Source organism: Octodon degus, unplaced genomic scaffold (assembly GCF_000260255.1).
Source record: "Octodon degus isolate 3935 unplaced genomic scaffold, OctDeg1.0 scaffold00052, whole genome shotgun sequence".
Taxonomy (NCBI): domain Eukaryota; kingdom Metazoa; phylum Chordata; class Mammalia; order Rodentia; family Octodontidae; genus Octodon; species Octodon degus.
The window spans coordinates 8,921,659-8,933,686 of NW_004524628.1; positions in this window are offsets into that span (position 1 = coordinate 8,921,659).

Sequence of the window (12,028 nt, forward strand, 5' to 3'; positions counted from 1 at the left end):
GAACTCATCACTGGAGGCTGACTGATGTGGGTGCCATGTTCAGAGAGCTCCAGAATTGTGAGCTAAATAAACTTCTTTCTTAAAAAGTAAAGTGTTTTGCCTCTGGTATTTTGCTGTGGAGACGGGATGAACAAGGATTTCCCTAAACCTGCAGCTTTGCAACTTGGCCTACGCTACTCTCACAAAGTTCTGTAGGAGAATCTCAGCAATGTAAGCTTCTGACTGTGAGATTTCTATCACTCGTGCAGTCAAGGAAGAGGCGTTGGAGGGAGAACCCAAAGGAATGCCGGAGTCTCCAAGAGTGTGGCGCCAGCCCACCTTTCTCCTGCCCACGTGTGCTCACCTATATTTAGTATGTAAAGCAAAGCGGTCAGGGGTCAATTACGTACAATACTGACATTGTTTTTTTATTTATAATTGTATCACATATATGGGTATGATTCCGTTGCTATCTATACCACTTCAATTCACTAGATGCAGAAAGGTCTGCACCTTTGTACACCCCGACACCAGCTCACACACGCAAACACTTAGTGCTGTGAAAGAATTCCTGAGTCCTAAGGCACAGAGTTCAAATCATGAAGCTGCTGAACTAAGAACGCATGTCCTGCATACAGATATACTGTGAGCAGAACACTGGAGACATGTGGAATCCCTTAAGGAGACTCCTAGGAAACACGATATTCAAGTTCATTTATTCAGTTACCTTCCACCTGACACCCAAACTGGTCCAGGCTTTCCTTGTGGCCGGGAACGCAAAGATACTCATGATTCAGTCTTTGTACTCACAGAGAATACAGTTGAGGTGAAAAACGACTGCCCACCAATTTTAATCAACAACCAATTGTCCTCTTATGACTCTGACATTTTTCCTGCCAGCCAAGCTTGCTTCCTCTGTCCATCTTTTAAATGTTGCTCTCCTGCTGGGTCCTTCTCATCTTCTTGCCTAGCTAGGTTGGTGGCCCATCAGTGGTCTGTTTTCACTGTGATCTACATGCAAGGTGTATAGTAGGCCCGTGGTGCTGCCCTCTTGGAAGGCTGGCCTGGAGGTCCACAGAGTGGGTTTGCTCCTGGAAGCGGGCTGTTCTGAGAGTTCCTGGCTGGATGTTTCCTCTCTCAGCATGTGACTTCTCCACCGCTCTACCCTCACATCACGCTTTGTGTTACACACCCCACACTTACACTTTACACCGTGATCACCACGATTTTGTCTATGTCTGGAGGGTGTGGAAAGCAAGACTAAAACCCATGTCTGCTTGGCACCCACAGCCTCTCCCCTTCAAAGCTGTTATCCTCTTCCCAACACTTGCTATGGTTTGGGTGTGGCCTGTCCCCAGAGGTCACCATGTTAGAGGCTTGGTTCCTAAGTGGGCAGTGCTGTGGGGTTGTGGGCTCAGTGTTGGGTCATTAGGTCAGTGGGGATGCTGCTTTCTGGAGGAGGAAATGCTGGCCTCATGGAATAGACAAGTTCCTGGAAGAGTGGGATTTTATGATGAGCAAGACCCGCTGCTTCCTGCTGTCTGGTTTCCTACTTCATCTGGTGGCCTTTCTTCTGTCTTACCTCTGCTTCTTTCCTTTCTGATGTGATGAAGCCATGTGACATTTTAAACAAAGCCCTCCATGGAGGCTGAATCGCTGCAGCTGTCTGATTTTAAACTTTCAGGTCCCAATCTCTGAGCTAATTACACATCCTCCATATAAAGGACCCACCCAGGGTTTTTTGTTACAGCAACAGAAAATGATGAACACAGCCACGCTCAACCTGTGCTTATCATGGCAAGGCTCCATGAAAGTACCAGGATGCAGCCATCCGCACCCCCCGGAGTCAGGAGTCCTTGTCAGCCATCACTCAGCAGGCCCTGCAGACTAGGAGTTCTTAAGGCTCTCTGTTCGGCCAGTTCCCTTCCTTCCATCAACATTACCTTAGTGGAGGTCCCCATCAAGCCTCATAGACATGACCACATTTTCTCTTCCAACTCTTCACTATGTCATGGCCTGAGAGCTATTTATTAGTGAAGAGCTGAAGGCAATGTGACGGTGCCTGGCCTAAAGCCCCACAGAGGCCTCACAGTTTTCAAGATCGGGGCCCGACTCAGTTCTGTCTTGCAGAGTCATCTTCTAGCGGGAAGCCTTCTGGGAGCTCGCTCCAGGTGCCACCTCTGCCGCCTCTCCCAGAGCCCTCTGTGCAAGTCCTTCCCTTCTTTCTTCCTAATTTCCAGCCACATGTGGCATCTCAGCCTAGGTACCCAATGGCCTCTCTGTCTCTTGCTCTTCCCAGAGATTCACTTTTAGCCTGTTCTTTGTGGGTTTACGTGACAGCATCACAACAGCTGTGAAGGCAGGCAGAGAACTGGCTGGTAAAGGAACAAAAGCAATCGTCCTGGACTCTGCATTCTGAATTTTCCCAAGCTACTTCTTTCAGCTTAGAATTTCATGGTGCAGTGGACAGTCCCCTCTTCCCTTACTTCAGGATGCTGGTCCAGTGGGATGGGGAGGAGGCTGTCTCCTGGGTCTCTCTAGCAGCAGTGAGTGCAGCCCTGCCCTTACTCATTATCCCGTCCATCCTCCTCCTCTGTCTCCACCAGAGCAGGCATGGCGCTACAGGGGCAGGGGAAGCCTTGGCTGGGATCTGAGCAGCCCTTGCTCTTTAACTTTGATGACATCACATTGTGACTATGAGTACAGTTCCCAATTTTGTCCCATCATTGAGCTAAGGAGACTATTGAGTGTGGTCCGTGCTTAGCTGTCAATGCTGGCAACAAAGACAAACTAAGTCCTCGAGCGTGTAGTCTGTCTGAATAATTTGTAATTTTTTTTAACATTGAAATTTTACCCACCAGTGAAGCTCTGCTTGAAGAGGACACCAACAGGTTTTGATGACCGAGCAGGAGCAGCGGCCTTGAGCAGGACATTTCCTCCAGGCGCTGGTGGATCAGACGTGCAGACACTGGTCCGGGAAGGTGCTGCGTGCCCAGGACTGAGTCCAGATTCCCTCCGTGGCTGTGGCGAGCCGCGCGCATTGAGCAAGGCTTTGTGTGGTGAGGACAGCGTCAGCCCCACTCTCTGCTCCGTGTGTGAGACAAGGGACAGCAGCATCTTCTGAAAAGTTCTATGCTAGTAAAAGTTGCTTGCCCTATTGACTGTTGACCTTTAGTAAGTCACTGTCTTCTGGACCTCAGTTCTCTCCTTTAAAATGACAGAATGTAGTAGTTACCTTCTTACGTCTCAGTACTGGAGGTAAGTGGTGATGGAGAGAGCAACAATCACAGAAGTGTGAAGGGCTCCTCGTGCACCAGGAATGTATCCTGCACTCTAGACTCCAGCTAGTACCGTCAGCTTTGATGGGCTCTGACTCCCCAAAGCATTTTCAGTTCTTGGAGCAGAGAGCCCGGCATAGCTAGTGTGGGCAGGGACCTGAGCTGAGGGCTCGTTGGTTTCTGCATCTCTCTCCTGGTTCCCCCTGCTCACCACAGGACTTTGGGCTGCCTCCAAGGCCCACTACTTGAACTGGTCCTCTCGCACTCTGTGCAGCCCAGGCAGGAAGTTCCTTGCTAAGCCTGGTGAATGGGGCATAATGGCCCCCTTTCTCTCTAGCTGCTCCCTAGGATGGTGCTCCAGCCAGGGTGAGCATCGCCTCCCAGGCCTCCACGTCATGTTCAGTCCTGTGGCGCTGTGCCCTCGCCTCTCCAGGCAGAGACCACCAGAGCTGTACTTCAGTCTTCCCTCAGCCAGGCATCCTCAGCCCTTGATCTGGCCGTGTTAGAGGCTGTGAAATCCCTACTGCAGCATCCAGGGAAGGCTTTCCACAGCCCTGCCCTTCCCCTTTTTCAGCAGAACACAATGGACAGTTCTAATCCGGTGTTCCCTAATCCAGATGCCACCTATAGCTGGAATAATGAATACAAATGGCTAACAAATACAAATAGATAGGAGTTTGGTTTGCTTCTTATACCGAGACCCAACTAGTTAAGTATACTTTTGCAAAACATGAAATATTAACTTGATTTTTTTCTACTCAAAGCTATAAAATTCAGTTTGTTTCAGAACAAGAAAGATTAGCTCTGGGCAGGGCTATGTGCTCGGTGATGTGCCACGCACAGCAGAGAAGGCTGCTCTCCCCGGAGTTGGAGGATTGACAGCAATCCTCCTGACCCCAGGGAAGGTAACGAGTGCCACAGATGCTTAAAGGCAAATTACCCCAAGAGCTGAGTGAGATGGGTGCAATTTTTAGTCTAGAACACTCTGCCTTGCTAGTATAAGTTATCGCCAAGAATCGTGTGGCAGCCAGCAAAGCACGCTTGCCGAGGACCCGGCATTCACAGTCTCAGTGAAACCCAGGCCTCAGGAAGAGCAGTACGTCTTCACGTCATGTCCGCAGAAGTAGAAGGAACACAGGCAGACCGAGGGAGGGGATGGCAGGAGAGAATCAGCCAGAGGCTGGGAAAGGAGGCCTGTTTCCGTGAGCGGGGCCCAGCCGGGGCTGCTGGGGCGACAGTGACCCTGAGGTGGTGGCAGGCACAGGCTGCACCTGGCGCAGGAGAAGAGGACTCGGTGGTGGAAGCAGCCCTCCAGGACCACCGCGGCTCCGTCTGGTTTGTGCAGGGGGATTGTCCCGGGTTTGCTATGCAAGCCTGCTGATGTTAACTGCCCCTTACACAGAGCACAGCCCACTGCAGGCCATGACCATCCCACCCAGCTACCTCGCCAGCCATATTGAACCTTTGAGCTTTTGAAGGAAAGGTTGGGAAAAGACAAGATGTAATGTGGCAGCCGTGTCACCATGGTGCTTGCGTATCTGGAAACACCATGCTTAGAACTCAGAAATCCCCTAGGCCCAGCTGAGTTAGGATGGGACATTTTGTCTGGGTGCTGCCTTTCTGGGTTCCTTGTCAGGTCTTGTCTCCAAGGCCAGTGTCACCATGGTCACTCCGGCATTCTGCTCCTGTCCTATGTACACTTTTCAGTCTTCCACAAAGCAAGATCTCCCACTGTGCTTCTCTACTAAACAGGGACACTTGGCAGAGCTGTTGGTTGAATTTCAAGAAGCAGACGTGGAGGGTGAGGTGTCAGGAAGGAGGTCCCTTTCTTCCAGGAGCATGTCACAGAGGTGGGCTGTCAGGGAGCTGTGAGCTCTGAAGTTGCAGGGTCTGAATGAAAGGAACACTCAGCTAACAAAACAGAGGGCCAGAGAGGACGCGTCTCTGCTCGGGCCAAATCCCTTCTTTCTTTCCATCCTTTCTTCCCTAACACCAGCTGCCCCCTCGTTCCGTGTTCCTCTGCTGTGCAGAACAAAACCTCCCCCCGACTGTCTGTTTTTCTTTTCTTCCCCAGAGCAGGTCTCATTACTGGTGATTAGCAGATGATTAAAACCAATTCAGCTTCCCCAGTAGATATTTTCTCCCTGTTTGCGCCTAAGTCGTCAGCCTTCCATGAACGTGCTCCTAAGCTTATTAAGGGGCTCAGTGGATTAACTGCCGCCAAGCTCCGCGCTCCCACATTGTGATGCTGGAGTGACACGGAGCCATTTGCTGAGTGCAGACAGGACCAGTGGGACCGAACTATCTAAATCACAATTTTATTTTCCATGTAAAGCCAGATCAAAGAAAGCCCAACCAGTGATCATTCCAAAAACCAAACGTTTGGGCAAGTCAGAAGATATCTTTAGATTCCACACCAGGGAGAAGTGAAACCGGTCAGAAGGGGCATTGGTGTGCATTTTGGTGTGTGTGTGTGTGTGTGTGTGTGCACATGTGTGTGGCTTACACAACTGTAGAATCATGCAGTTTATTTCTGTTCACACCCATGCATGAAGATAAAGGGCCTTGTTAAGCCTCTGTACTTCCTTTGGCGTCTACTTGGTATAGGTTTGTACAAGTTGCATATGGACAGATCTCTGTTTTAATGGAGCTCGAAAGTCATCAGCTCAAAGTATAACAGGCCAGGAGTTAAGGTAACACTTTGAAGAGCTCCTAATTCTACAAAACTGTGTAATTTGAGTGAGCCATCAGCTGATGTAAATGAATTCCAAATAACTAGCTTCGCTTCTATTTTAGTACTGTACCATCCTGCTTAGAAGTTTCCTGTGTGTGGGTTTTCTTTCTTGTATAACTAACTCCAGGATAAGCTAAAAATGATCACAATAAAACTAGTGATGTATTTATTTGCTGCTATTATAGTAGGTTTGGAATCAAAATAGGAGCATTGTTTATGGAAGTGGCAGCTTTGGGGGCTATTTTGTTTAAAACATCGTATTTGGGGACCATAGGATTGCTCTATGATTACAAGTAGATTCCTGCTCTAAATCTCTAGTTTTCCCCACTTATATTTTTTCCATCTCTTCAATGCAGCTTAACTCGGACAACGCTGGAGCTTAAAATCTTGTCGCGCCTCATAATAGCAACAGAGTTTGTAGATCATCATAACTGAGCTCCCACTGCCAGGGAACAGAGTGGAGGGGCAGGCGTGTAAGGCTGCAGGTGAGGAAAACGAAGGAAAAATCTAAGCAGAGCGGATGATGCTTCAATCAGAAAGTGAAAATCACAGGGTCGGATTCCTGGCGCCTCATGCCACGCCGGCCGCCCTCTCCGGCATGCTGAGCAGGCGCCGGAATCTGGGCTCGGCGGCGAGCGCCTGTAATCCCAGCCCTGGGGAGGCAGAAACCAGGAGGATCACTACAAGCTATGTAGTAAGACCCTGAAAAAAAAAAAAAGTGAAAATCAGCAATGCCAGGAAACAAAGGCAGACCTGGTGAAGCAGTAGAAAGCAATGAGGAGCTGGACGGCACTCTCAGGCACCCAACACGGAACAATCATATTTTATGGGATCTCAACCTTTAATATGTAAAATAAAATGGCAGAGAAACAATCCATATTGGTTCCCTTTCCCCAGCGTTAAAAAAACATTTTCCAGGAAACTCTGCGCCCTTGCTTGGCCCCACTGTGTCAGCATCGCCAGAAGATCCGCGTTCTGCTCAGTGAACGACAGGCCCCGCGCAACAGCAGGGCAGGCGACCGAAAGAGAGTGAGGGCGGCTGAAGGCGGCAGACTGCAGGGGAAGCTTCGAGCAGGGCTTTCCCTACAGCGAGGCGAGGAACTTCAACGTGAAACTCCTAAGAGAACACCTTGTCGAATGACTGAGTGCGCGGGGGAAGTTGGCTCCCGAAACACTGTGGCACACATACAAGTTGCAGGATATGGGAGGAACGTACCGCAGGTGAAGGCAAGGCAAATGGGACTGAATGGGATAATTTTGAGTGGAAGGAGTTTGCTCGTTTTGGGGAGTCTCCGTGTCGGGACAGGTGGCCCAGAAGCGGGCAGAGCCAGACTCAGTGCGTGGATCAAGGGTAGGCACTGCCGCAGGAAAAGATGCTTGCCTTCCCTCCTGGCCGGCTCTGCGGGGCACAAGGCCAGGGCGTTGTTTTGAGCAGAGGTCTTTCAGCTCCTGGATTAAAAATCAGAAAAAGAGAAGCACTGCTTCTCTTCCTCAGCCCCTCAAACAGCTCTGCAGGACCTGCAGCCGCGACAGTGACTGTCCTGACCTCAGCGCACTCGAGGAGGATTTCCCACTCCGTGAGACCAGCAGTCACTTTGCCTGCGTACCTTTCCCAGCTTTCTTCTTCCTGAGCTGCGGGGGAGTGAGACAACAAGCACAGTTGCGATAGGCAAGAAGGCGTCCTGCACACTGCTGTCCCTGATGCTCGCGGACAGCCTGGCGAAAACTGCGGACTTCCGCGGGTGCCAGACCCGGGAATTCCTCGCCTTGCATAGGTTGAGTTTAATCTATTTTTTCATAGAAAGTGTTTGAGCGTGGAAGTGTTTTAGATCTTAAGCGTTTCTTGGCTTTTGGAACATTTGCAAGTACATGAGCTAGCTCGAGGGCGGGACCCAGACCGAGGCCCGGGTTCATTAATGTTTCACGTGTGTCTTTTGCACGGAGCTAGAAGGTAATTCCATAGCATTTTTCACGTGCTCGCTTTGGGTGCCATGCCAGGGACCAGGAGGGAACCTTCCGCTTATGTTTTACCACAGCTCACAAAGTCTCAGGTTTTGGAGTTAGGCGTTTGGATTAGGAATGCAGGATCTCTATGTCACTGAGGGGCAAACTCAACCTCTTTGAATTTTGTCACCTGTGGTATGGAAAAAATGCCAGCTTCACAGAACGAAAAAGGATTGAGCATGCGCTGAGGGTAGGTGATTGCTGGCATGGAGTTAGAGCCCGGTGAACACCACTCACGTGCTCAGTGGTGGGGCCAAGAGGATGGGAGTGTGTCACGTGCTTTCGTATGTCATGGTTTGCAGCTGGGTGTGTCCCCAAAGCACCACACGCTCGCAGATGGGGCTGTTTCGGGGTTGAATCGTGGGTTGTGATGCGCACAAGTGGACCAGCCCCCTGATGCGTTGATAGCTGCATTAGGTGTCGGGAGCTGAAGCCTGGGGAGGGGTGGCCTCCGGGGCGCGGCCGGCCAGGGCCTGCTTCCTCCGCCTCCTCTCCTGTCTTCCTGCTTCCTGTCCGCCATGCAGCGGATTTCTTTTTCTGCCTCGTCTCCGCCGTGCTGCCTGCCTTGGAGCCAGCTGAAGATAGACAGAAACCTTTACAAATTGTGAGTCAAAATACTCCCCGCTTCCCTAGAGTTGTGGGCATCTGGGATTGTGTCTCAGTGCTGAGAAAGAAACTAAGAGAGGTAGAATGGGGATTATTTGGGTTCATTATGACACTTCTAAGCTGTTTGAGAGAGAGAGAGAGAGAGAGAGAGAGAGAGAGAGAGAGAGTAGCTACTTCCAATAACCGCAAGTCTTGTCAGAGAAGCTGGAACCAGGTTAAAGGAGGGGGTACAGGCGACGATCAATAACCATCGCTGGCAGCACTGAAAAGGGATGGGCGAGGGGCGGAGACGTCAAGTCAGGAGGACCGAGCATGCCCTGTGTAAGAACTGGGGCCCGCGGGAGCCCCTGAGGAGTGACGCAGCCAGAGCGTCGCCAGTCTGCCCCTGCTCCCCATTCAGAGTATTCTGCCAGTCCGCGGACCGGAACATGTCAAGCAAGGCACCGTGGGGCTCTCGGGCGCGCGTCGGTGTGTTCGGGAGGTGCATTATTATTGTTACTGATGGTGATGCTACCCGAAACCACAGCCGATTGAGCTGAAGCCTCGAAGAGCTCCATGGCTGATTATCCAGCTGATGATTTCAGGCTTTTATTCATAGACACAATCACGAGAGAAACAAGGAGAAGACCATCTCTCGGTGGTGGTGCTCACGAGCACAGGCTCGCCATCAGAACATAATCGGAGATGGAGTCCTTGCAAAAAACAGACGAGGAAGAGTTACAAAGAAAAAAATGGAGTTGGAAAGAGCCCCGTGCCTCCTGGCCCTGCTCACCGAGGGGAGCCAGCCCTGCTGGAGCCCAGGCCGCATGCCAGTGGCCGAGGGACAGGGCAAAGGCACAGGGTAGGAACCGGCGGGCAGGCAGCAGGGAGGGGAAGCAAAAGGCACATAACAACCAAGACAAGGGCAGTGTTGGGACAGAGCCAAGAGGAAACTTGCAACCATCTACACATTAAGAAGAAGATCGCAAAGAGAGCTGTGGGTATGGCTGCCTTCCCCTCGCCCACCTTTCCAATAAGTAAGCTGTCCCAGCTCCCCGGGGCTCAAAGAACCTATATCTGGGTAACTGATGCTCTGCATGATATGGCTCAGTGCATGTGGAGGTGCATGGGCTGCAGATGGTGGTGGGGGACCACAGAGGATAGACGTGGGGGTGGACATGGGGTGAGGCGGTGGCCCTCCCCTGTGGGTCCCAGAGCGATGAACACAGTGTGGAGGACTAGAGGGCTTGAGAAGGAGGTGCACCCTCTGCACATAGCTGGCCAGAGACAGAGGAGCACAACAGCAAGGTGAGAAATATTGTACCCTTATTATTATTATTATTATTATTATTTTAGTATATTTAGTACAGGGTCTACAGGGTCTCACTACACAGATCTGACTCATAGTGACCCTTCCTGTTTTTCAGTCTCCCAAATGCTGGGATTACATGTGCATGCCACCGGTCCTAGTCTCAGTCACCCTCTCAGTGCACCCTGGGGCTGGCACAGCACACTGGGTACCAAACCCCTGGCCCCTGCATCTGCCTAAGCAGGTGCTTCTAGCTTTAAGTTGATGGAGCATTTAGACAATGCCTGTAGGGCCAGGAAGATGGCTCAGTAGAATAAGCACTTCCCTGGCAAGTGCAAGGGCCTGAGTTCCATCCCCATTCTGAAAAAAAAAAAAAAAAAAAAAAAAAAAAAAAAAAAAAAAAAAAAGACAGTGCCTGTGGCTATTCCCTAGAATGCCCTAATCAGGCCAGGTAGCAGGGAAGTTCTTAAGCCCTAGTTTACACAGAGCTCCCTCTCTGTGTCCCTCTCTTTCTTTCCTCCCTCTTTCCTTTCCCCTCTCTCCTGTCTGTCCTGTTTATTGATCTATCTTCTATACTATATCTACCTACCTATAATATGTATCTGTCTCTATAGTTAATCAGGCTTGCTTCCTCTCTGCTCCTATCTATCTATCTATCTATCTATCTATCTATCTATCTATCTATCTATCATCTATTCATCCATCTGCTTACTTGCCTATTATTTATCCATTTGTCCATTCCTCCCTCTATTTTCTTCCTCTTTCTCCTATAAGACTAGCCATAAGCCTATTTATTACTATCTGGTACATTTTGGTTTACATTATTTGATTTTTCCTACCTAACATAGCTTAGTACAACAGAATAAAAATATATAGAAAGAATATTTAAATAAAGTCCTTCCTGATAAGACTTCGTGCAGATATGGCTAATCCCAGGCACAGAACTGGCTCAGCTCCTTAAAAATGGTAAAGTGGTTGGCTCGTTCTTTCTTCACTTTGTGCCCTGGATGGTTCTTCCATTGTGCCATCGGGCGGCGTGCTGGGAAGGCAGTGCAGCCGAGGCTGCCTGGACGAGGGGCACTGTGACATTTTAGTGCCAACTTATGCTCTGAAATGCCAGCTAACATTTACATGCCCAGAAGCCTTCTAGGAGCTTTATGAAGATTAACATATTTAAACCTCACGCCAGTGCTTTGAAATTAGTACCCTCAGGATGATTTGCACATGGAAACCTTGCACAGGTAAGTAACATTTCTGTCCTTGTCAGCTTAGGCTGCAATAACAAAATATCATAAGCTGTATAGCTGATAACAACAGAAGCTCATTCCGGGCAGGGAGGGGAAGTGTTGGGTCCAGGCAGGACCAGCCTTGGTGTGTGGTGAGGACGTCCTCTGGGTTCATGCATGACACCTTCTTCCTGCTGTGTGCTCAGCAGGCGGGAGCACAGGCAGCTCTCTAGGACGTCCCTGTGTGGCACTGGTCTACTCCTAAAAGCTGTGCCTCCTGGACTAATTTCCTCCAGGGAAGCCCCCCTTCCCAGTACTATCACATTAGTGATGGAGTTTCCAACACTTGAGTTTAGAGGCAAAAACATGCAACCTCAGCATTACCTAAAGCCCCCCCGGAGTGCAGGAGCTGGAGCTTGAGACTGCATGCTCTAGCTTCGCTGAGCAGGAGGGGTTTTCTGACTCAGAGCCTGGCCCTTTATTTCTGAGAAGAACATATTGTTTCTTTAATTTCTAGGAGTGTGTGTTGCTAGGGAGTACTAAAGAGAATATCCCACTCAAGATAATTTCTTAAAATTCTACGTTTCAGTAATGGTGAGATTATACACCCATGTACTTGAAACCCCCATCCAAAGAGCTACCTTATATCTCTCCTAGTGATAAGAAATCGAAGACATTTTCCTAAGCATTTTTTTTTGTTTTTTTTAGTTTTCTTTTTTTTTTTCTACAGTTTTATTGATAAACATATAGCAATGAGACAGTTTCAAATCAAATCGGAAGTACACTTTCAACAAATAATACACTGCATATATTCATCTTAGTGGTTAATTGCTGTACAAGATGCGGACTTGTGATCCTATTTACAAACACCATTAGAACAAATCATTCCAGTCATTAAGACAATGCAACTATA